General features: G+C 50.2%; 3 non-coding genes across 3 annotated transcripts; 1 reads left to right on the top strand and 2 right to left on the bottom strand.

The window, feature by feature from the left end:
- Window positions 1-1174: 1174 nt before the first annotated feature.
- On the bottom strand, window positions 1175-1338 carry LOC132361486 (U1 spliceosomal RNA). The gene has a single exon (XR_009501772.1). It is a non-coding gene; the product is annotated as a U1 spliceosomal RNA (small nuclear RNA).
- Window positions 1339-7721: 6383 nt separating this feature from the next.
- LOC132361374 (U1 spliceosomal RNA) lies at window positions 7722-7885 on the top strand. The gene has a single exon (XR_009501675.1). It is a non-coding gene; the product is annotated as a U1 spliceosomal RNA (small nuclear RNA).
- Window positions 7886-12690: 4805 nt separating this feature from the next.
- TRNAY-GUA (transfer RNA tyrosine (anticodon GUA)) lies at window positions 12691-12780 on the bottom strand. Its single transcript is given in 2 exon segments — window positions 12691-12726; window positions 12744-12780. It is a non-coding gene; the product is annotated as a tRNA-Tyr (tRNA).
- Window positions 12781-21188: the final 8408 nt, after the last annotated feature.

Here is a 21188-nt window from a genome sequence, read left to right as displayed (position 1 = left end):
CCCAGTCCTAAGTAACTCATGAGGACATAATACACAGCATGATGACGAAGGTTTAAAAAAATAAAATAAAAAAAAAATAAACCTACAAAAAACAGGAGAGCACAAACGCAGGCCCCCACTACCGTGAATTATGCACTTGCGTTTCCTACACTTGGGGAAATCACAATGGTCAACATGCGCAGTGCAATGGATAAGCCTGGCTCTGGTTATGATTAATCGTACCTGGACTCAAAGCGAAACGCTGCTGAGAACGTTTGTTTTGTTTTTAAGCCTGACATCAGTAAGTTTTACACGTATGTGTATATAGACACGTATGTTTCTTTGGCCATGCCCGTCGGCTATCGGCATCCTACTTTCCCAACCGGAGACTGAAGCCAGGTCTATGGCAGTGGAAGTAAACAGTCGTCACTACTGGGCTCTCAGGGAAGACCGTGGTTTCTTTTCTTCTATTCATTAAACTAAGTCATTCTTAACATTGTAATAACAGGTTCCGGTATACAGCTTCTGATGGTTCTCCATCGGCCGTTACTTTAACATATCGAATATAACGTTCTACACTGTAAATCTTGGTTACTTACCTATTTTACATGTAGTATTCTGTCCCTCGTAAGTCCCATACTCCCTACTTAGTTCTCCGTAACTCTCTGCTCCCGAGGGCGGTGGGGGTCTGTTTTCAGAAAGTAAGCAGAACATACATATATCACTTGCCGCATTTCACAGGAAGTGGCGTAACTGACATTTTACCCATGCTTAATTTCCTTGGTATACATAATAAGCTGCTTTCGCTCACACTACGGCAAACGGCAGTATGTGCTACCGTTCATTCTGCGTTCCGTACGGGCCCACTTCGGCACTACCATACAGCGCTCAGACTATTAATGAACACCCCACAAAGCCCAATGGTAGAAAACGCTCAGCAGTTGGGAAAACAATAAGGTACACAAAAAGACTGCCGTTCAACTGCGGTTCATTACACAGCTGAGAACACTGCAGACTCTCCACACCACCACGGGGCGTACCCCCGTTGGGAAAAAGATTACGGACAGACGTCACAGCACTCGCAACCGCCCGTAAACCTTAAAGTAAATGCTAAAAGCCGATGTTGCAACGCTGTACGCTAACCGTTGGTCAGTTGATGACGAAAACTGGTCTATCATTCAACCCACACAAACACCAGGGGAGAGCGCGAACGCAGTCCCCCACTACCACAAATTATGCAGTCGAGTTTCCCACATTTGGGGAAATCGCAGGGGTCAGCACATCCGGAGTGCAATGGATAAGCCTCGCCCTGGGAAAACCACCTTCGTGATCATGGTATCTCCCCTGCCAGGTAAGTATGAGTCTCCCGCCCACCCTCGCCCCACACCCTCGCGATCGCCCACCTCTTCACGCACGCTCACTTCCCTCACGCCCTCTCCGCGCCCTCCGCCCCTGCATGCCTCTCGCTCCGGCATCGCGCACCCCGGGAACAACCTCGCGAGTCCTCGGCTGTCCACACGCAGGACGCGGAAGCCCAGCCGGAGTGGGACCAGGAGCTTCTGCGCGCCTCTCTATCTGCATACACCACGCCCCTCTCCGGAAGTCCCGCGCCTCTAGTCTTTCCCCAAGCCGGCTGAGGACAGTAGCGAGAACGCAGAAGGGATCTGCTCCCGAGTCTTCGACTTAAAATGAACATTAGGTTCTTGTTTAAAGTCAGATGGAGAGGTTTCACTTTTCGCACCGTCTATGTCTAACCTTTTCCCCATTGGGAAATCGCTATGTTTGGGGGCAGTTAGCCCTCAGGCGGCTTTCTAGTCTGTTACTTTCTCTTTGGCTTGTGTGGCCTCGAGGAGCTTAGGGCAGGTTTCCTTGATCTCCAGGTTTCTCTAGATATGACCCAAGCGGAGTGGGACCAGCAGCCTCTGTGCGCCTCCTCATCTACATACGCCACGCCCCTGCCGGGACCTTTTCGGCGTCCCGTTCTTTCCCGCGGGAGATAACGGACCTACTAATTCCCGACCGAGATGCGCCGGTATCTCCGGAGGGAGGGCGTGGGCGAGCGGCGACGAGTCGGGACCTGGAGGGGGGACCCGGGAAGACAGGAGCTCGCGGCGCCCGGCGCCCTGCAGTTCAGGAGCAGGTCGGAGCTCGGGTGTGGTCTCACCTTCCTTTCAGTGAAAATGACACGGAACAGAACGTCAATCAAATGTTAAATAGTTTAACATGAAACATGAAACGTCATCAGTTTAACATGAAATTGTTTTAGTCCTCATCCATGATCTTTCGTTCAGATTATGTAGTAATCGAATCTCGCAACAGCAAAGAAAAACGAACAGAGACTATCAGGGCAAAGTGTTCCTGCAAGGGGTAGATGTGTGGGCCGCGAAGGGGTGTTGAATGGTCTCCGAAAATCGAATGCACGGAAATGTCGCGTTTTCGTCCTGAGGGACTAGGCTGCCTCTTTCAGCCGCCCGGATTTGTCTTTTCCTCTTCCATACGTGAAGATTCTTTCTCGAGATCAAGTGGATCCTCCCCAGACGTGAACAAAACGATTCAACTATTGTGTGTCGACTTCCAGTGGCCCTTGTGCTGCGTTATACTATTGTGGTCGGTGCTACGGAGCAAAGCGAGGCTAGACACAGGACTGGAGACTATAGGGTCAGGGAAGGTTTCCTGAGGTCCTAACTGCGAAAAGATCAGAGGAAACGTATTGTAGCACCCTTTTTTCTTTCTCTTTTCTTTTCTTTTCTTTTTTTTTTTTTTTTTTTTTTTTGGCTGCTCCGTGGGGCATGCGGGATCTTAGCTCCCCAACCAGGGATGGAACCCACGCCCAGCGGCAGTGGAAGCGGGGAGGCTTAACCACACCACTGGACCGCCAGGGAAGTCCTAAGCACCCTTTTCTGATTACTGGTTGTCTCAGGAAGTTTCCTTTCTTAGTGTGTATTTCCTAAAAATAGAGCATTTTCTTATCTAACCCCAGGATAATTATAAAAATCAAGAAATTAACATGGGGGCTTCCCTGGTGGCGCAGTGGTTGAGAGTCTGCCTGCCAGTGCAGGGGACGCGGGTTCGAGCCCTGGTCTGGGAGGATCCCGCGTGCCGCGGAGCAACTAGGCCCGTGAGCCACAATTTTACTGAGTCTGCGCGTCTGGAGCCCGTGCTCTGCAACGGGAGAGGCCGCGATGGTGAGAGGCCCGCGCACCGTGATGAGGAGTGGCCCCCACTTGCCGCAACTAGGGAAGGCCCTCACACAGAAACGAGGACCTAACACAGCCATAAATAAATAAATAAAATTAAAAAAAAATAAAAAACAAAAATGGATACCATTTAAAAAAAAAGAAAGAAATTAACATGGATGCAATATTATTATTTACTCTATAAACATTATTCCATTTCTATCAATTGTCTCAGGAATGTCCTTTATAGCAAAGGAAAATTCAAAATCACATGTTGCATTCTGTATCCTGTCTCTTTAACCCATTTTAACCTGAAATAATCCCCAGGCCCATCGTTTTATTTCATTATGCAGGCATTTTTGAAAATTACAGGCCAGTTATTTTGTAGAATGTCCTTGGTTTTTAGGTTGTCCTGCATTCACATTCAAGTGCGCATTTTTGACACGTAGACGACATAAATGGTACTGTATCTGTTTACATGTTGACTTATGTCCCTCCAAAAAAATATATATATATGTTGAAATCCTAACCCCTGATACCTATGAATGCGACCTTATTTGGAAGTAGAATCTTTGCACATACAATCAAGTTAAGGTGAGGTCAGTACAGTGGGCCCTAATCCACTATGAATATTGTCCTTATAAGAGGAAAATGCCATGTAAGGACAGAGACACGTAGGGATAACGCCACGTGAGGACAAAGCACAGATTGGAGTGATGTAGCTGCAAGCTAAGGATTGACTGTCACCACTAGAAGCAAGGAAGAAGCAAGGAAAGATTCTACCCAGAATCTCGGAGGGAGCATGGCCCTGCTGACACCTTGAGTTTGGACTTGTAGCTTCCAGAACTGTGAGAGAATAAATTTCTGTTGTTTTAAACCACCCAGATTGTGGTACTTTATTATGACAGCCCTATCAAATTAATCCAGTGTCCTCCTCTGGGCATCACACTGCAGGCACGTGAAGTCAGTTTGTTCAGTTATTGGTGGTGTTAACATTGATTACTTGGTGAAGGTGGTGTATCAGTTATCCACTGCTGTGTAACAAACTACCCTAAAACTTAGTGATTTAAAATAGTGACCATGTTATTTGCTCACCATTCTTTGGGTCAGCAACTGCAGCTGGGCTGAGCCGGGCAGTTCTGCAGCTGTGATGTAGGACCACTCGTGCAGCTGCAGTCAGCTCGTGGGACAGTGGGGCGGGTCAGTCTGAAGGCCCTCAGTTGACATGATTCATCTTCACTCCCGTAATTTCATCCTCCAGTAGGCTAAGTCAGGCTTCTTCTCATGGTGGTCTCAGGACAGCAGGTGAGAGCGACTCCCAACGAGCAACTGTTTTTCAGTCTTCTGCTTCCATCGCATTTACTAATGTTCCATTAGCCAAAGCAAGTCACATAGCCAAGCCCAGAGTCAACATGGGAGGGTGCTGCAGAAGAACATGGTACCGGGGCCAGTATTGTAACCCTCTGCCACTGGGGGTGTTCACCAGGTTTGCCCCTCGTAATTATTAAGTAATTTGTGTGGAGATAATTGAGGATATGTAAATATCCGTTACAAAACCTTAACCCAATAGTTTTTAGTATCCACTGTTGACTTGCATTATGGTTGCCAGATGTTGATTTTCTAATTCTGTCCTTCATTCCACATTTCTTAGTTGGCATTCTGTTGTAAGGAAGAAGTTTCCTTCCTTCCCTAGGTAATCAACGTGAACTCATGGCTGTGTTTAGTTGTCTATAATCCATGACTGTTTTCATTTATTTTGATGTTTGGTTGTTCTCATACTGGGCCTATGAAAGACCCTTCAGGTTGGCTTACTGTGTCCTTCTGACATGTCCATATAATTTTTGGAGCCTTTTCTGGCACAAGATATTCCAGGCTCATCTTGTACCTTCCCTGACTCCTGGAAATCACCTGTTTCTCCAAAGAGCCCTGGTTCTTTTTAGTGGAGAATGACATTTAGAAAGCAGGATCAGGACAGTGGGTTTCCCTACACATATCTATATCTGTTAAAAATAATGGGCCCAGGAATAAAGACGCAGACGTAGACACTGGACTTGAGGACACGGGGAGGGGGAGGGTAAGCTGGGACGAAGTGAGAGAGTGGCATGGACATATATACACTACCAAATGTAAAATAGATAGCTAGTGGGAAGCAGCCGCATAGCACAGGGAGATCAGCTCGGTGCTTTGTGTCCACCTAGAGAGGTGGGATAGGGAGGGTGGGAGGGAGACGCAAGAGGGAGGAGATGTGGAGATACCTGTATATGTATAGCTGATTCACCTTGTTATACAGCAGAAACTAACACACCACTGTAAAGCAACTATACTCCAATAAAGAGGATTAAAAAAAAGAAGAAAGAAAGGGGGCCCAGGTACTTCCCTCGTGGCACAGTGGTCAAGAATCCGCCTGCCAATGCAGGGGACACGGCCTCGAGCCCTGATCCGGGAAGATCCCACATGCCGTGCAGCGACTAAGCTCGTGCGCCACACCTACTGAGCTGGCGCTCTAGAGCCCGTGAGCCACAACTACTGAGCCCACGAGCCACAACAACTGGGCCCGCGTGCCACAACTACTAAAGCCTGCATGCCACAACTACTGAAGTCTGCGTGCCACAACTACTGAAGCCCGCGCGCTTAGAGCCAGTGCTCCGCAACAAGAGAAGCCACCGCGATGAGAAGCCCGCTCACCTCAATGAAGAGTAGACCCCGCTCTCGCCGCAGCTAGAGAAAGCCGGCGCGCAGCAACGAAGACCCAATGCAGCCAAAAATAAATTAATTAATTAAAAAAAATAATAATGGGCCTGTACTGATATCTTCAATTCCAATTTTCAGCTTAACACCACATGGTTCCTCCTTGCCCTCCGCCATTCTGTATTTGCATCTCCTTTCTTCAACAGTGAGAACCTTGACTCCCAGCCTCCATTTACTCATTAGCTCAATCCTACAATACAACAGCATTGGTACAAAACTGTTACAACCACATAGCTATGAAATACCAACCTACTAGGGGACACTTCAGTATTTGCAGTTCTTGTCTCTAGAGTTGAAAACGGTTATGGTCAATGTACTGTGTTCAAAAGTCATTTCGGTTGGTTATTTATTTCTACTCCAGTGTGGTTACACTAGTCATCTGAGATACAGTTAGGTTCATTTGTACTTATATCCAATTTTAGGGTCTTTTCCCCCTGTATTTTTTAAAAAAATGTTATTTATCTTTGGCTGCGCTGGGTCTTCGTCGCTGCGCGTGGGCTTTTCTCTCGTTGCGGCCAGCGGGGGCTACTGTTCGTTGCGGTGCGCGAGCTTCTCATTGCAGTGGCTTCTCTTGTTGCGGAGCCCTGGCTCTGAGCGGGCGGGCTTCAGTAGTTGTGGCTCGCGGCCTCTAGAGCGCAGGCTCAGAAGTTGCGGCGCACGGGCTTAGTTGCTCCGCGCGGCATGTGGGATCTTCCCGGACCTAGGGCTCGAACCCGTGTCCTCCTGCATTGGCAGGAGGATTCTTAACCATCGCGCCACCAGGGAAGTCCTCCCCCTGTACTTTTTTTTAAGCAGCAGTTTTTCTTTCTTTCCTTCCTCCTTCCTTCCTTTATTTTGGCTGTGCCGGGTCTTAGTTGCGGCACGCGGTACCTTCAGTTGTGGCCTGTGGGATCTTTAGTTGTGGCGTGTGAACCCTTAGTTGCGGCACGCATGCAGGGTCTAGTTCCGTGACCAGGGACCGAACCCCGGCCCCCTGCGTTGGAAGTGCGGAGTCTTACCCGTTGGACCACGAGGGAAGTCCCTCCCCCTGTGTTTCAGAAACATATCCAAAATGTTAACAGCGTTCCCAAAATAATTACATAGAAAGGTACGCTCAGAAAACTGTCACTCTCTCCTTGCACTCACCCATATAGGTAATTTCATCAGTTCTGGTTTAACACTCCTGGGTTTCTTTTTGACAGACGGTGTATAATTTTCTTTTTTTCACATTTTTCATAGACAAAGGGTAGCATACTACATATATGCGTGCACTTTATATTTTTCGCTTAACATCGTCAATGCGTCATATCTAGAGAAACCTGGAGGTCAAGGAAACCTGCCCTAAGCTCCTCGAGGCCACACAAGCCAAAGAGAGAGTAACAGACTAGAAAGCCGCCTGAGGGCTAACTGCCCCCAAACATAGCGATTTCCCAAAGGGGAAAAGGTTAGACGTAGACGGTGCGAAAAGTGAAACCCCTCAATCTAACTTTAAACAAGAACCTAATGTTCATTTTAAGTCGAAGACTCTGAGCAGACGCCTCCTGCGTTCTCCCTGCTGTCCTCAGCCGGCTTGGGGAAAGACTAGAGGCGCGGGACTTCCGGAGAGGGGCGTGGCGTATTCAGATAGAGAGGCGCGCAGAGGCTGCTGGTCCCACTCCGGCTGGGCTTCCGCGTCCTGCGTGTGGACAGCCGAGGACTCGCGAGGCTGTTGCCGGGGTGGGCGAGGCCGGAACGAGGGGCATGCAGGGGCGGAGGGCGCGGAGAGGGCGTGAGGGAAGTGAGCGTGCGTGAAGAGGTGGGCGATCGCGAGGGTGTGGGGCGAGGGTGGGCGGGAGGCTCATACTTACCTGGCAGGGGAGATACCATGATCACGAAGGTGGTTTTCCCAGGGCGAGGCTTATCCATTGCACTCCGGATGTGCTGACCCCTGCGATTTCCCCAAATGTGGGAAACTCGACTGCATAATTTGTGGTAGTGGGGGACTGCGTTCGCGCTCTCCCCTGGCGTTCGGCTTGGTAAACGAATAGAACAGAGCTTTTTGCAGTGCGTGTTTGAAGTTCGTGCTGGGTGTGGGTGGGGAGTCCTGTGGTTTAACTGGCTTAAAAAGTTGATTTGTGCGGAGTGGTGTGCTTCTATAGGGGGTTTTCAAAAGCACAACAGTGTGTCATCTGCAATGACCTTCCAACAAACCGTGCTTTGTTGGTTTCTGAACCGATGTTAAAGTTTCCCGAGTCATTTAACGTTTCTGTGGCTCGTTTTGCTGTTCACCAGCAACGTGTGCAGTGTCGGGCAGTGGGAAAAAAAAAAAAACGTCTACGCCTGTGAAGGATGCAGAGTCTGCAAAAGTACTGACGTTTACAGCAACATGAGCGAAACCAGCACATCACACTAACAAAATCAGATGAAAACGAACGTTATATAAACCGGTTACGTGTAAAAATCTCTCAAGTAAGGGAAGTTAACTCAAAAATAGCAGTCGCCCCACAGGCACAGAAAACAAAGCTCTGGAGAAAGATAAGTTAGGAGTAGGAGGTGGATGAATGTGGAACGCTATGTAGGAAGAAAGAGAAGTTTGCCCGAATAGAACGTTGAACTTTATTCTGCGTCCTCAAGTAATAACACAATGAAAAACACTCCGCACCTCTACATCCGGGACTAGCACCATATCGTAAATCACCCAGTTTTAGTAAGTGAAATTTAAAAAAAAAAAAACAGAACTACGGACAGAATTCCCTGCCTGTCCGGCGGTTACGACCCCTGTGCGTTCACTGCCACGGCCCTGGGTTCAATTCCTGGTCAGGGAACTGAGATTCCCCAAGCCGATGAGCTTAGCCAAAACACCCCAGAGAGAGAGAGAGAGGTATATGTACATACGCAAACACACACACGCGTACATACAATGTGTATTTATAACATTCATCTCAGGCTTAAAAATAAAACGGACACTGTTCCCCAGCAGGTTCTAGTTCTGAGTCCAGGTAAGATGAATAATACTGTGTCCTTCCTACAGAGAAATCACAGAACACTCCCCGTTCCGCTTCATCAGCAATATGTCTGAACACCATTTGCTTGAGTCCCAGGGTGAGAGCTACTACGGCCAAAACCAAAAACCGGAACGCAGTCCCTGAGCCCTGGGAGGGGACGCACCAGGCCACGCCATCAGCCTCCAACCTAGCCTCTTTCAGCTCCTTATCACTTTAGGAGAATGTGATCATTTTTACAGATAGCAGAAAAATGCAAGTCAAGTGTAAGCACCTTATTTTTCTCACATACCTGCCCCTTCTCTTGATCTACTGCTTCTGCTGCTTCAAGCTGTAGGGGAGGCAAAACTTTACTTTTTACCCTTTGAGGGTCTCTGGCAGGGCCTGAGTATTAAAAGGATATAAAACAGGAGCGGGGACTTCCCGGGGGGTGCAGTGGTTAAGAATCCGCCTGCCAACGCAGGGCACACGGGTTCGATCCCTGATACAGGAGAATTCCCACATGCCGCGGAGCAACGGAGCCCGTGCGTCGCAACTACTGAGCCTGAGCTCTAGAGCCCACGAGCCACAACAACTGAGCCCGCGCGCCTAGAGCCCGTGCTCTGCAACAAGAGAAGCCACCGCAATGAGAAGCCCGCACACCGCAACGAAGACTAGCCCCCGCTCGCCGCAACTAGAGAAAGCTCGTGCACAGCGATTAATTAAAAACAACAAAAAAATTTTTTTTAAACAGGAGGAAAACATGCAGATTTTTGCATGTATGTAGATGAAAACCCAAAGAAGTGGTTAAGTGAGTCTCCGAGGAACCCTGGTTCCTTTTTTTTTTTTTAATAAATTTATTTTATTTTTTACTTTCGGCCGCGTTGGATCTGCATTGCGGTGCGCGGGCTTCTCACTGCAGTGGCTTCTCTTATTGCGGAGCACGGCGCGCGGGCTTCAGTAGTTGTGGCGCACGGGCTTAGTTGCTCCGCAGCATGTGGGATCTGCCCGGGCCAGGGCTCGAACCTGTGTCCCCTGCATTGGCAGGCGCATCCTTAACCACTGCGCCACCAGGGAAGCCCACCCTGGTTCCTTTTATTGGCCCTGGTTCCTTTTGTTGGAGAATGATACTTAGAGACCAGAATCTGGTGTGTCATTGCTGTTAGGCCCTTGTACCTATTTTACTCAATGGATTATATTCCGTTATTATCATTACCTTGATTTGGCAGTGGGAACCCTTTCGAATTGGCTCTTGTGTGCTTGACATGCCACCGAATCAGTCGCTGTACATTCCTTCACTTTTGGGCACAGTTGCATGTTCCAGGCTTGTATTTTCCCCACCTAAGAGCCTCGCCTCCCCTGGGGGCTGATATGCCCCTCCGCCCTCCTGCCCACCATGACTTTCTGTCGCAGTGAGGCTTACTGGGGAGCGATGCAGAAGGACCATCAGGCTTCTCAGGAGAGAGCACATCCAGGGCTCCACAAGGCCCGTGGATATCCAGCCTTGGCTCCCCTCCTTCGCCCACCTACCCCGATTCCTTTGGCAGAGGCGGCTGCTTCCTGAAAGAGGTCAAGGTTCTGTGGACTTCCTGGAGAGGCACTGGAGTCCAGAGGGAGGGGCAGAGGGCACAGGTGTCCAGGTTGGACTCCTTACAAACGTTTCGGATCCCACCTGGTGTGTGCCCACCACCCAAGACCACTAACCCACCCAGCAAAAGTCCCACAGAGGCACGGCAAGCCACACCAAAGTGGCCTTCCCTCAGCTGAGTGTGTCGCCGCTCCCTGACCGGGCAGCAGGCACCTCTGCCCCTTGGAGGGTGAGGGGCAGTGCCTCAGAGGTCCCCTGCTACTCTCTGTGACACCCAGACAAGAAGAGTTGGCCGTGCTGAGACTCACACTCCCCTGTGCCGGTCACCAAAACCCACGCACCCCGCCCACTCCCCCAAAGCCAGGTTCCCAAGGGTTCCACACCTCCACATCCCGTCGGGGGTATATCCAACGAAGGCCTGAGGTTCTCTCTTTGGTCCTCACCCGCTGGTCTCTGCAGGTGGTGACATGTGAGGCTGAGGTCTTTCTGCAGCTGCAGAGCAATAGACTCTTGCTGAAGGTCACCTGTCAGCCTGCAGTGGCACGGCCTCCCAGACCCAGGGAGACTCCACAGACCCCAGGTCAGCCCCTCTTAGTTAGCAGTGGGACCGTGAGGAGGGCTGAGACCGCAGCGGGGGGGCAGCCACAGGAGCTTGCCAGGAGAGGAAGACGTGTGGGGAAACGCAGTCTCCGGTTTGAGAGGCAGAACCAGAACCGAAAAAGGGCTTGTGGGCTCAGGGGTCAGGGGAAGGCAGCGCTGGGCCCCCGAGGTTTCAGAGAGCCACGCTCCCATCGGGGTTCTGCTGTGACTCCTCTCGGTGAGTCTCCGGCGTTTCCTTCCCACAGGAAGGGAGGGGCAAGGACCACCCGCGGCGTTCTTCTCGGCACCCACACATCCCACCCCAACCAGGCTCTGTCCCCAAGGTGAAGCTGCTCCTTCTTGCTGAAAGCCCGGCCCATTTCCTCCTGGGTGCTCTCTGCTTGGGCCTCGGCAGCTTCCTCTTGGCCCCGCCAATTCGGCCTTAAGGACCCAAGGCTAAAGGTAGCCAGCTGGTCAGAAGCCACAGGCCAGTGGTTTGTGCAAGGAGGTGAAGTTGTGCGCCCCTCCATGATGGCAGCTCCCCACCCGCCCACCACCCCACCCTCCACCCTTCTGCTCCCATTGCCCCTGGCTCTCAGGGCTCTCTGAGCTCTGTCTGTGCTTTTGCTGGCAATCTTCCTTTCTCTCTCTTTCTCCCGCCCCACCCCCTTTCTATCTACCTGTCTATCTGTCTGTCTGTCTATCTATCTATCTATCTATCTCCATCAGATGTAGCAGAAGAATGGGTGCGGGCGTTTTCCCACCCTTGTACAGTGTGAGCAATCTTTGCTCTTTCGGCGGGAGCTCAACCCCTCCAGCGGCTACCAGAATAGGTGCGAAGGCATATGAAAGCTGAGGTTTCCAGGGGGCCACACCACCCCCCCTCCCCCGCCCTGTCCTCAGACTGACAGGACACCTGGAAGGTTCTCATCGGCACCGTCAAGGCCCACTGAGAGCCCTGCTGCGTTTTGCTCCTGCCGGTGTCAGCTTCCGCGCAGGTACACAATTGGCAGTGTCTTGGAGGGTGGCAGAATGTGGCTTGGAAGATCTCGGGGTGGCAGTTCTGCCCCACAAATAGATTAAGACGGTTGGGAAGGTTCTCTGTCTCCCCAGGTCTGTACCTGTAGAGACCATGGGAAAGACAGGGAAGGAGAGAGAGAGGCTGGGAGATTGAAAGACTGTGACTGGGAGAGACAGAGACAGTGACCTGCCTTTGGGGGGCAGAGCTGGGGACTGAGCCCGGGAGTGAGAGGGGGCTTTCAGGAAGGGTGCCGTGGTTGTCCCTGACCGTGTGATGGCCTGTGCGCTTGTCGGCCTCCAGGGCTTTTGGTGGGCAGCTCCTGCGTGCCCCCCTGTTCGGCAGGGATGTGCGCGCGTCGAGCAGAGCGGGGGCGGTGGGTGAATAAAAGTGGAGAGGGCGCGGGCCGCGCTGGGGCCGGCGGGGGGCTGCGCGCTAAGGCGGGAGCAACCGGGCTGCGGGCGGGCGTGTGGCCTGCGGGCGAGAGGAAGGCGCAGGCGTGTTGCCTGGCCACGGCCCCCCGTGGCTGTGCGGGCGTCCCCCAAAGGCTTTCCCGCCTCTGGCGGGGGAGAGAGGATGCTGCGCTGCCTCAGGGCCTTGGGCGGGGCTTGGCCCCGGGGGGGGGGGGGTGCCCTTCACGAGGGCGCAAAAGCGACGGGCACCTCCTTCGAGCCGGAATCGAACCAGCGACCTAAGGATGTCCACACGTGTCGGGTCTACAGTCCTCCGCTCTACCAGCTGAGCTATCGAAGGGTGCGCGCCGCCAGGCCCGGGCCCTTAACTTTTACTGGAAATGCCGGAGCACGGCACTGGGACGCCCGAGGTGAGACAGGCCCAGGGCTGGTTGGAAGCCCCTTTGAAGAGAGCGGTGCACGCGCCGCCACGCCGCCCGGTGCGGGCGGGAGGACGGGGCAATCTTGCGGCGTGGCTGCGGCCGGGCCTTGGTGGTGGCCGGCATCGGGGCGGCGACTTTCAAGATGCCTGGGCCCCCGCGCTCACCTGTGGCCTCCTTTCCCCTCCCCACACCCCTCCCCTTTCTACAGGTGGGGACCACGGCGGTCCGCGGCCAGAACGCGGGGAAGAGGGCGAGGGGAGGGGCGTTGGCGAAATGGATGCGCCCGTGGGGAGGGGGAGGCCTGGCAGACGAGAGGGGAACCCACAGGGAGGGGCACCGGGGAGCCGGCTGCCAACCGCCTAGCCACCCGGTGCTTTTGAAGCGCCTTTAGTTCAAAATAATCCTTTGGCCAAAGTGGCATTTTTTTGGTGTGGCACATTCTGCCACCCTTCAAAGCCGACATCGTCTTGCCTGGGTTACGCAAGTCTCCTGTTGATCTCCCTACTTTCGCCCTGCCACCTTTACAGCCGCAGTGATTTTCTTTCCTTTTCGCGGGGTGGGGGGCGGGATGGGGGTGGGTGCTTAGATCAAGCCACTCCTCTTCTCGAAACCTTCTGGTTCACTCAGACTTAAATCCTTACAAAGGTCTACAAGACCCTCAGTTCTTAACCCCACCCAGTCACTTCTCTGACTTAATTTTGGTACAACTCTTAAACTTTGTCCTGTACACAGGGCCTCCTTGCTATTCTCCAAACACAGTCCTACCTGGACCCTTGCTCTAGCTGATCTTCTGCTTAGGGATGCTCTTCCCCCAGACAGCCCCATGACCGACTCCCTCACCTCCTTCCAGTCTGCTCACATGGGCACCTTCTCAAGGGAGCCTCCTCCGACCACTTAACGTAACACAGCAGCCTGCCCCCTTACAACAACTCCCCATGCCCTTTCCTTCCTCAATTTTTTTTTTCTTTTTTCATAGCTCTTAACACCTAACATACTAATTAATTTACCTACTGTGTCTATTGTCGATTTTCTCCCACGCCCCACACGCCCGTCTCTAACCAAAATATGAGCAGCAAGAGGCCTTTTTGTTCCCAAATTCCTGAAGAGTGTCTAGCACAGGGTATGCCGTAAACAGTTGTTGAGTGGACAAATGCCCGATGTCATCAAAGAGGAGATCAGGGTATAAAAGAAGGGGCCAGGAGCCAGGGTTTGCCCTGGGGGAAGGTGCAGCGTTATCTTGCGTGATCACAAAACAGAGAATTTCTTCACTGGAGAACTGCAGAACTCTCCGCAGGTAACAACCCATCCAAACCATTTCCTGCACTAAGAGACTTGACCAGACTCTAGCTTGGCCTCCAGAAGGCCAGAAGACCAGAAGCTTGGCCTGGGCTTGACCTCCATCCCCCATTAAAATGCCTGCCTGAGGGACTTCCCTGGTGGTCCAATGCAGGGGGCCGGGCTTCGATCCCTGGTCGGGGAACTAGATCCCGCATGCATGCCGCACGCAACTAGGAGTCCGTGTGCCTCAACGAAGAAGTCCGCATGCTGCACCTAAAAAAAGATCACGCGTGCCGCAACTAAGACCCGGCGCAGCCTAAATAAATAAATATTTTTAAAAAACAAAACAAAAGCCTGCCTGAGAAAGTTCAACACCTGACACAGGCGCCTGACCTCCCCTCCTTAGAGCATTCATTGAAAAGGACCTACAGTTGTGAATATGGTTCTCTTACAACCCCGAAGTGTCTCTCTCAAGAACTGGGAGCCATTCCTTTGAAGTGTAATCGGGAAGGATAGGGCCTCTGTCTCCCAGTTTCTGTGCCTTGAGCCATCCTAACTTCAGTAACTGCCCGCTGACAAACACAAAAGACCTGCGTCTATACCTTTGACCAACCCTTTGTAGTTTTTCGCTTCTGACTCTACTGAGCCCCCTCCCTCTCATTCTTCCTTTAAAACGCCCAGATCCCCTCGCCCAATTCTGAATGGAGCTCAGTCAGCGCTTTCCCCTCTTGTCAGTACTTACTGAATCAAATCTGTTCTCACCACTTTCAATACTGTCTCCTGTGTTTTTCTTTGACAGAGTCCAAATCCGAAAGGACCTGAGGACACTTGCGGGGCCGCCCTATGTGCGCGCTGGGGCAGCAGGAGGGGGCGAGGCCGGAGGGCAAGGGCGCCTGACCCTGAGCACTGCGCTCCGGGAGCCCCCCGGGACCCCCCGGGACCCCCCCCCCTCCTCCCCCGGCTGCGGTGGAGAGGACAGCTCGGCGCTTTCACCTGGTTTTCTCTCTCTGCAACAGAATCCCGGGTTTTCGTCGCAGCGCCACTAGGTTAGGCTACACATCCTGAAGCACTTTCGTCACTTTTCCTTAGAAAGACACCACGAAGAAACATTACCACGCTTTCTTATTAAGGCGGCTTTAGAGCTTAACGTCAACCGGCAAAGAGGCCTTTCCTGAGTTTTCGATTACTAGGAGATGAGTTCGAACAGGCGAAGGCAAAAATGGGCTGAAACTTTCTTTTGGCTGAAAGCAAGGCGAGACCGGACCCGAGCCCCGACCCACCCCTTCAACTGCAGGGCGCCGCGCGCCGCGAGCTCCCGTCTTCCCGGCTTCCCCCTCCAGGTCTCGATTCGTCGCCGCGCGCCCACGCCCCCCCCGCCACGAGACACTCGTTCCGGTGTCCCCCAGGGGGAAGAACAGGGCGCCGGGAAGGTCGCGCTAGGGGCGTGGCGTATGTAGATGAGGAGGGGCGCAGAGGCTGCTGGTCCCCCTCCGCCTGGGCCTCCGCGTCCTGCGTGTGGACACGCAGAGGCTGCCGGGTTGTTCCCCGGGTGGGCGGAGCCGGGGCGAGGGGCGTGCAGCGGCGGAGGGTGCGGGGGCGGCGTGAGCGAAGTGACCGTGCGTGCAGAGTGGGCCGTGCCTGTGGGTGTAGGGCGAGGGAAGAGTGCTGTTTCTGTTGTCCACAAAAGATAACACCGTAGTTCTGAAAGAGGTTTTTTTTTTTTTTGCAGGACCATGTTATTGATTTTCATCATATATATTTTGTTGCTTTCTGAAACATAGTTATAAAACAGCGTTTGTAGTTGTAAGCGCCGCTAATTTTTCTGTTCGGTTTTTCATTTCAGCTGCATTACATTGGACTTACCGGTTGTGCAGAAAGTCAGTCTTCTGTTTTTTTTGGAAAGTGTTTTACCAAGGAGGTTCTTTCATTATGTTACGTCCGTATGAGGAAAGACAAGGGTGTGAGTGAACATGAGCGTAAGTAGTGAGGTAGAAAAAGGGAAAATGCCTGTGCGGAATAAGAATCGGCGGCACTGCTGTGAGGTCGCAGGTGTTCTGATAGGACTTTTAGGAGTGGTCGGTTTTGTTGGATCTGTCTGCCAGTTACTTGACCTGCAGATTTGAAGGTAGCAAGAGTGTCTAATATACCAGCAGCAGGCAGTCTCTAGGCTTTCTGCGTTGTAATAGGGTCACCCTACTTGAAGTAGATATACGCATAGGGTGACGACGCATGCTTGTTTATGACTCCCAGAAGTGCGGACTTATGCTTTTTTTTTTTTGATGGGCTTGGGAAACTAGGCAACACTCTGGCTGTTTGGTAAGGCCTTTCTTGAATGCTGTATGGAGAAAGTCTCCTGATTGCTTAACATGTGCCCAGGAAGAAACAGGCAACCGCGGTTGTGTTTTATGAGATGGACCTTTTCTTGAGTGGTAATGTTGCTGTTTCACCATCCGAAGTCCCTTATGTTCAGACCTCCCTTGAGCTCATCGGCACTGGGACAAGTGTGATGTGAGAGCGAATACGAAATGGGAAGGAAAAAGAAAATTTCCCCTTGGTGCAAAAAGGGAAAGACATTTCTCCCTCCTTCTTAGAAAATTTGCAAATACTGGTTCGGTCCGTTTGAGATATATATGTAAATGTTATTAACAGCTAAATGTATCTCTTGCCAGTTTTACAACCTCAGAATGTCTGGAGGGCCTTGAAACCATCTTTTTGAAATGTGAACATTAAGGAAGGTAGTGCCCCATCTCCCTCTACCTCTGGGAGTTTAGGTTAGGTGGCTGGCTCCAAGTCGTAACCACGTGCTTGTCATGGAGATACGAGTTTTATTTCTCTTTGGATAAAGGCACACAGATGGCCACTCCAATTACCAGTTGAACTTAGGATGAACTATATGTAGCAAATGGTGCTGTCAAGTCCTCCTATTGAGGACAAGTTCTTGAGAACATCTATGTAATAAGTTTTATCTACCTGCTTATATAACAGGGAACATTCTTATTGTTATGGGATTGTGTCCCCCCCACCCCAAATTCATTATGTTGAGGCCCTAGCCCCCATCTGAGTGTATTTGGAGACAGGGCCTTTAAGGAGGTAATTAAGTTTAAATGAGGTCATAAAGGTGGGGCTGTAATTCAATATGACTGGTGTCCTTCATTAGAGACGTCAGGGATGGCTGCAAGACAAGGGGAAGCCTCCGGAGAAAGCAAAGCTGCCAATATCTGGGTCTTGGATTTACAGCTCCCGGAACTGAGAAACATTCCCATTATTTAAGCCTCACCCCAGTCTGTGATATTTTGTTATGGCAGCCCAAGCTGAATAATATACTGTCTTTGCAATCTCTTCGGTGGATTTCTTGTGATGCACATTACAGTCTGGTTTAGTGGCTTTTCAATAAAAATGTTGACTTCTCTTCTTTCTACCTTTGTGGAGAGGATTCGCTGGGTTGCCAGGAGATGTTATTCTCCTCAACAGTCTAGCAATGAGGACAGGATTGGTCTGGCAGTTGCTGATTTGACTGAATCGGCTAAAAGTCTTGTGGCCACACAACAGTCACTTAAGAGACTCTGCAACCAGAAGACTTGGCTGCTTTGATGGAGCAGCACATCGGGAATCCAGTGACCCACCATACAAAGGGTACTATATTCGTGACCAAGGGAAGCCAGCCCCCACGACTGTGGAAGAACTAAAACCTTTAGAGAACCATCCAGAGGGTGTTAGTGGGCATACTTGAAGCCTTTCTTGCTAAAGGTAAGCTGAGAGAAATTACAGTGGTGTACCCACAAGACCTGGAGTCCACACTGGTTTCCATCAGTAGTTTGATGATTAAAATTTCTCAACATCTACTGGCATGGATCCAGGTGCAGATCAAAATTGCTCTTAGTCTAACCTTTTACCTCAGCTCTCGTACCAACTATCCAGACTCAAGTTAGAGGATGCTGGTAGTATGGCAAGGGCAAACTAGTGCTCAAATCTTAACAGCAGCTACTCAGTGTTTGGGGCAATCTACGGACAGATAAAGAAGAAATTAAGGAATTTAAAACTGCTCTGTTAGGTACTCAGAACTATTCATTAAAGGGAATAATACCCACTCTGGACAACCTATGAAGGGAGCAAAGGAAGAAGGGGAAGCTATATGTCATTAGAGCAAGAAGCCAGGACATTGGAAGGGGGATTGTAGAAAGAGACTCCACAGAATGCAGACATTTCAGGAGCAAGGGAATCAAGTCAAAACCCTTAGCTAAGAAATAATTGGTAAATTGGCTCAAAGTTGGAAGACTGAGGGAATCTTAGAGATGGGAACTGGTGAACCAAAAATATTGTGTCAAAAAGTTTTCCTTGGCCTAATATAACACTATCTTTTCCCAAAGATACTGGTTCTACTTACTCTGCAATTTCCTGGAAATGTCTTATTTTCCATCTGGTGGTAGAAAATACAAGCTGTTGGTTTTTTGGGTCACCTTTCTACTTGTTCCTTTTCCTCCATGGTTCCTATATAGATTGGTCCTCTGACTTGAGGAACATGTATTCTTACTTTCTCCTGATCCTCCTGTTAACCTACTGGGGAGAGACTTGTGCAAATTAAAGGCTACCACATTCTGTACTATATAGATGGAGTGTTGGTGGAGCTCCCTGGAGAAAAAGGCCCCTTATTTGGTAACTATGTACCTCCTGAAAGAAGAGAGGGATGGCAGAGAGTGAAAGTCTCACACTGCACTGGAAAAGCACTCCAAACTGGAACAAATCCGTGTATGGAGCTGGGCCTTAGCAAATAATGATACTTTTTTACTTTGAGATATAGAACTATTAACAAAAATTCAATTAAAAATCAAGTTAAGAAGAAAAAAAGATAATTTTATTCCAGTCAAACTGAGGATTATAACCCAGGAGAAGCTCAGAACTTTTCTGCTCACTAGAAGTTGAAGGCACAGTCATATATATTTTTTGAGACAAAGGATCATACATCAACATAACATACTGACATTTTACATGAAGTTCACCAAAGATACATAGTCCAGGTAAGCATATACAAATTGAGCAGCAAGTCACCATACCCTTTTACACAGTTGGTATTGGGGGAAGCTAGTAATGTAGTCTTGTTCAGGCTTCAGAGGTGGCACTAGGCGTCTCTCTGACCGGGCAATGACCCTAAAACTGGCTACATGCCAAACTGCTGAGCTCCATGCAGGCCAGCAGGGGTGGCTCCAGCACACACTGTAAATCATTAGATAAGAAAGGGAGTAAGTCATGGGGCTTCTTGAACCTTGAGGGCCTGGCCAGCCCCCAGGGATCAGAGAACATTCCAAAACTTAGGAGTTAAGACCAAGGCATTTATGACAATAACCAGAGCTGCAAACTTGCACGTAGGCTGATTGTTTTCCACCTGCGACCTGGTGTTAAAAGTTGTACTCCTTCAAGTAGCAAACTGAAGTCTCACCGGTAGAGTGGACACACCTGGGGCCCTTCCCAGTTGGGACTCCAGATTGCTGTTCAGAGGACTTCCCAGCACTGCTTGGATCTGGATGTAGGTGCTTCCCCAACTCGGTGATGTATAAACCTCTACCTTTTACTATTCTTTCTTAGTTAGTATACTGTAATCTTTTGTTAATTCAATAAATTCTCTAAATTCTTGCTTACACTGAGTGTAGAGTGGTTATTTTGCCAGTGAATCCTACGAACCTTGAAACCGAAAGTAAAGCTTTTGGCAAAACATTAATGGGCGCTGTGAGCAGTATTCGTAAAACAAAATGCCACTCTTTAAAAAGAAAGAGGTTAAAACTAATCAAGTTTTTATTCCTGGATGGGAAGACTTGCCTTACTGCTTGTTAGCTACTGAATGGGGAATATCCACTGGATTGTGTGAGAATTGGGGCCCTAAATTAAAGCGAGCCGAACCTTTAGAAGTTATTAAATGCTTGCGGCTCGTGCCAATTAAGAAAGGACAAGAATGTACCGTGCTGGGTCGGAGAGGCTGGATCCTCCTCTCTGCCTACCGTAAGGTACACGAAGCCAAATTAAAATTGGTGGAAGAGAAATCAAAATTGGAGAAAGAACTGTGTGATTTGCAAGGACAATTGTCCATATTACAACGTCAAAATTACATTTTAGCTGACCAAATCTGCACTTTCCAGGGGCTTCCCTGGTGGCGCAGTGGTTGAGAATCTGCCTGCCAATGCAGGGGACACGGGTTCTAGCCCTGGTCTGGGAGGATCCCACATGCCGCGGAGCAACTAGGCCCGTGAGCCACAATTGCTGAGCCTGCGCGTCTGGAGCCTGTGCTCCACAACAAGAGAGGCCGCGATGGTGAGAGGCCCGCGCACCGCGATGATGAGAGGCCCCCACTTGCCACAACTGGGGAAAGCCCTCGCACAGAAACGAAGACCCAACACAGCCATAAATAAATAAATAAATAAATAAAAATTTATTAAAAAAAAAAAAAATCTGCACTTTCCAGTTGGTAGCAGAGAAAGCTGTTGTAAAGGTCGCACAAGCTAAATATCGAGAGTGGCATGGTAAGGTTAATTAAAAAGAAAGTTCATCTAGCAATAGCTAAAGTGGGGGTAGATTGGGAACCCGACGCTTGGGATGGAGATACATGGGATGATAGTTCAAATTCAGAGGCAGATGATGATGCAGACTTAGGAGCAAAAACTAGGCCTATACAGGCCAAGGAGGAATTGAACCCACCTAATTTTTATGCACAGCCAACATGGTGTCGGAAAATGGAAACTGATGCCCAAGGTAATGCCGTAAGAAAGGATACTCTTGAAGATTATACTGAGCATGAAATGAATGACATTTTAAGCAGATTCACTCAGAGGTCTGGAGAGCCCCTTATTTCTTGGGTAGTACGCATATACGATGCTGGGGCAGCTGGAATCCTTATCCATGACAGGGATGCAAAGAAATCTGGCACTATCAGCAATGATTCTTTTGTGCAACAAGCCTTTAGAGATAAAACTCAAAATCCCGGAGACTCAAATTTCCTGGAGTTGGTGGCTGAAGGGTGCCTTAAGAAATACCTTTTAGAATCTACCTGGCCAGGGAGCGA

Source organism: Balaenoptera ricei, chromosome 2 (assembly GCF_028023285.1).
Source record: "Balaenoptera ricei isolate mBalRic1 chromosome 2, mBalRic1.hap2, whole genome shotgun sequence".
NCBI classification, from domain to species: Eukaryota; Metazoa; Chordata; class Mammalia; order Artiodactyla; family Balaenopteridae; genus Balaenoptera; species Balaenoptera ricei.
This window is presented reverse-complemented; position numbering and strand designations above follow the sequence as displayed.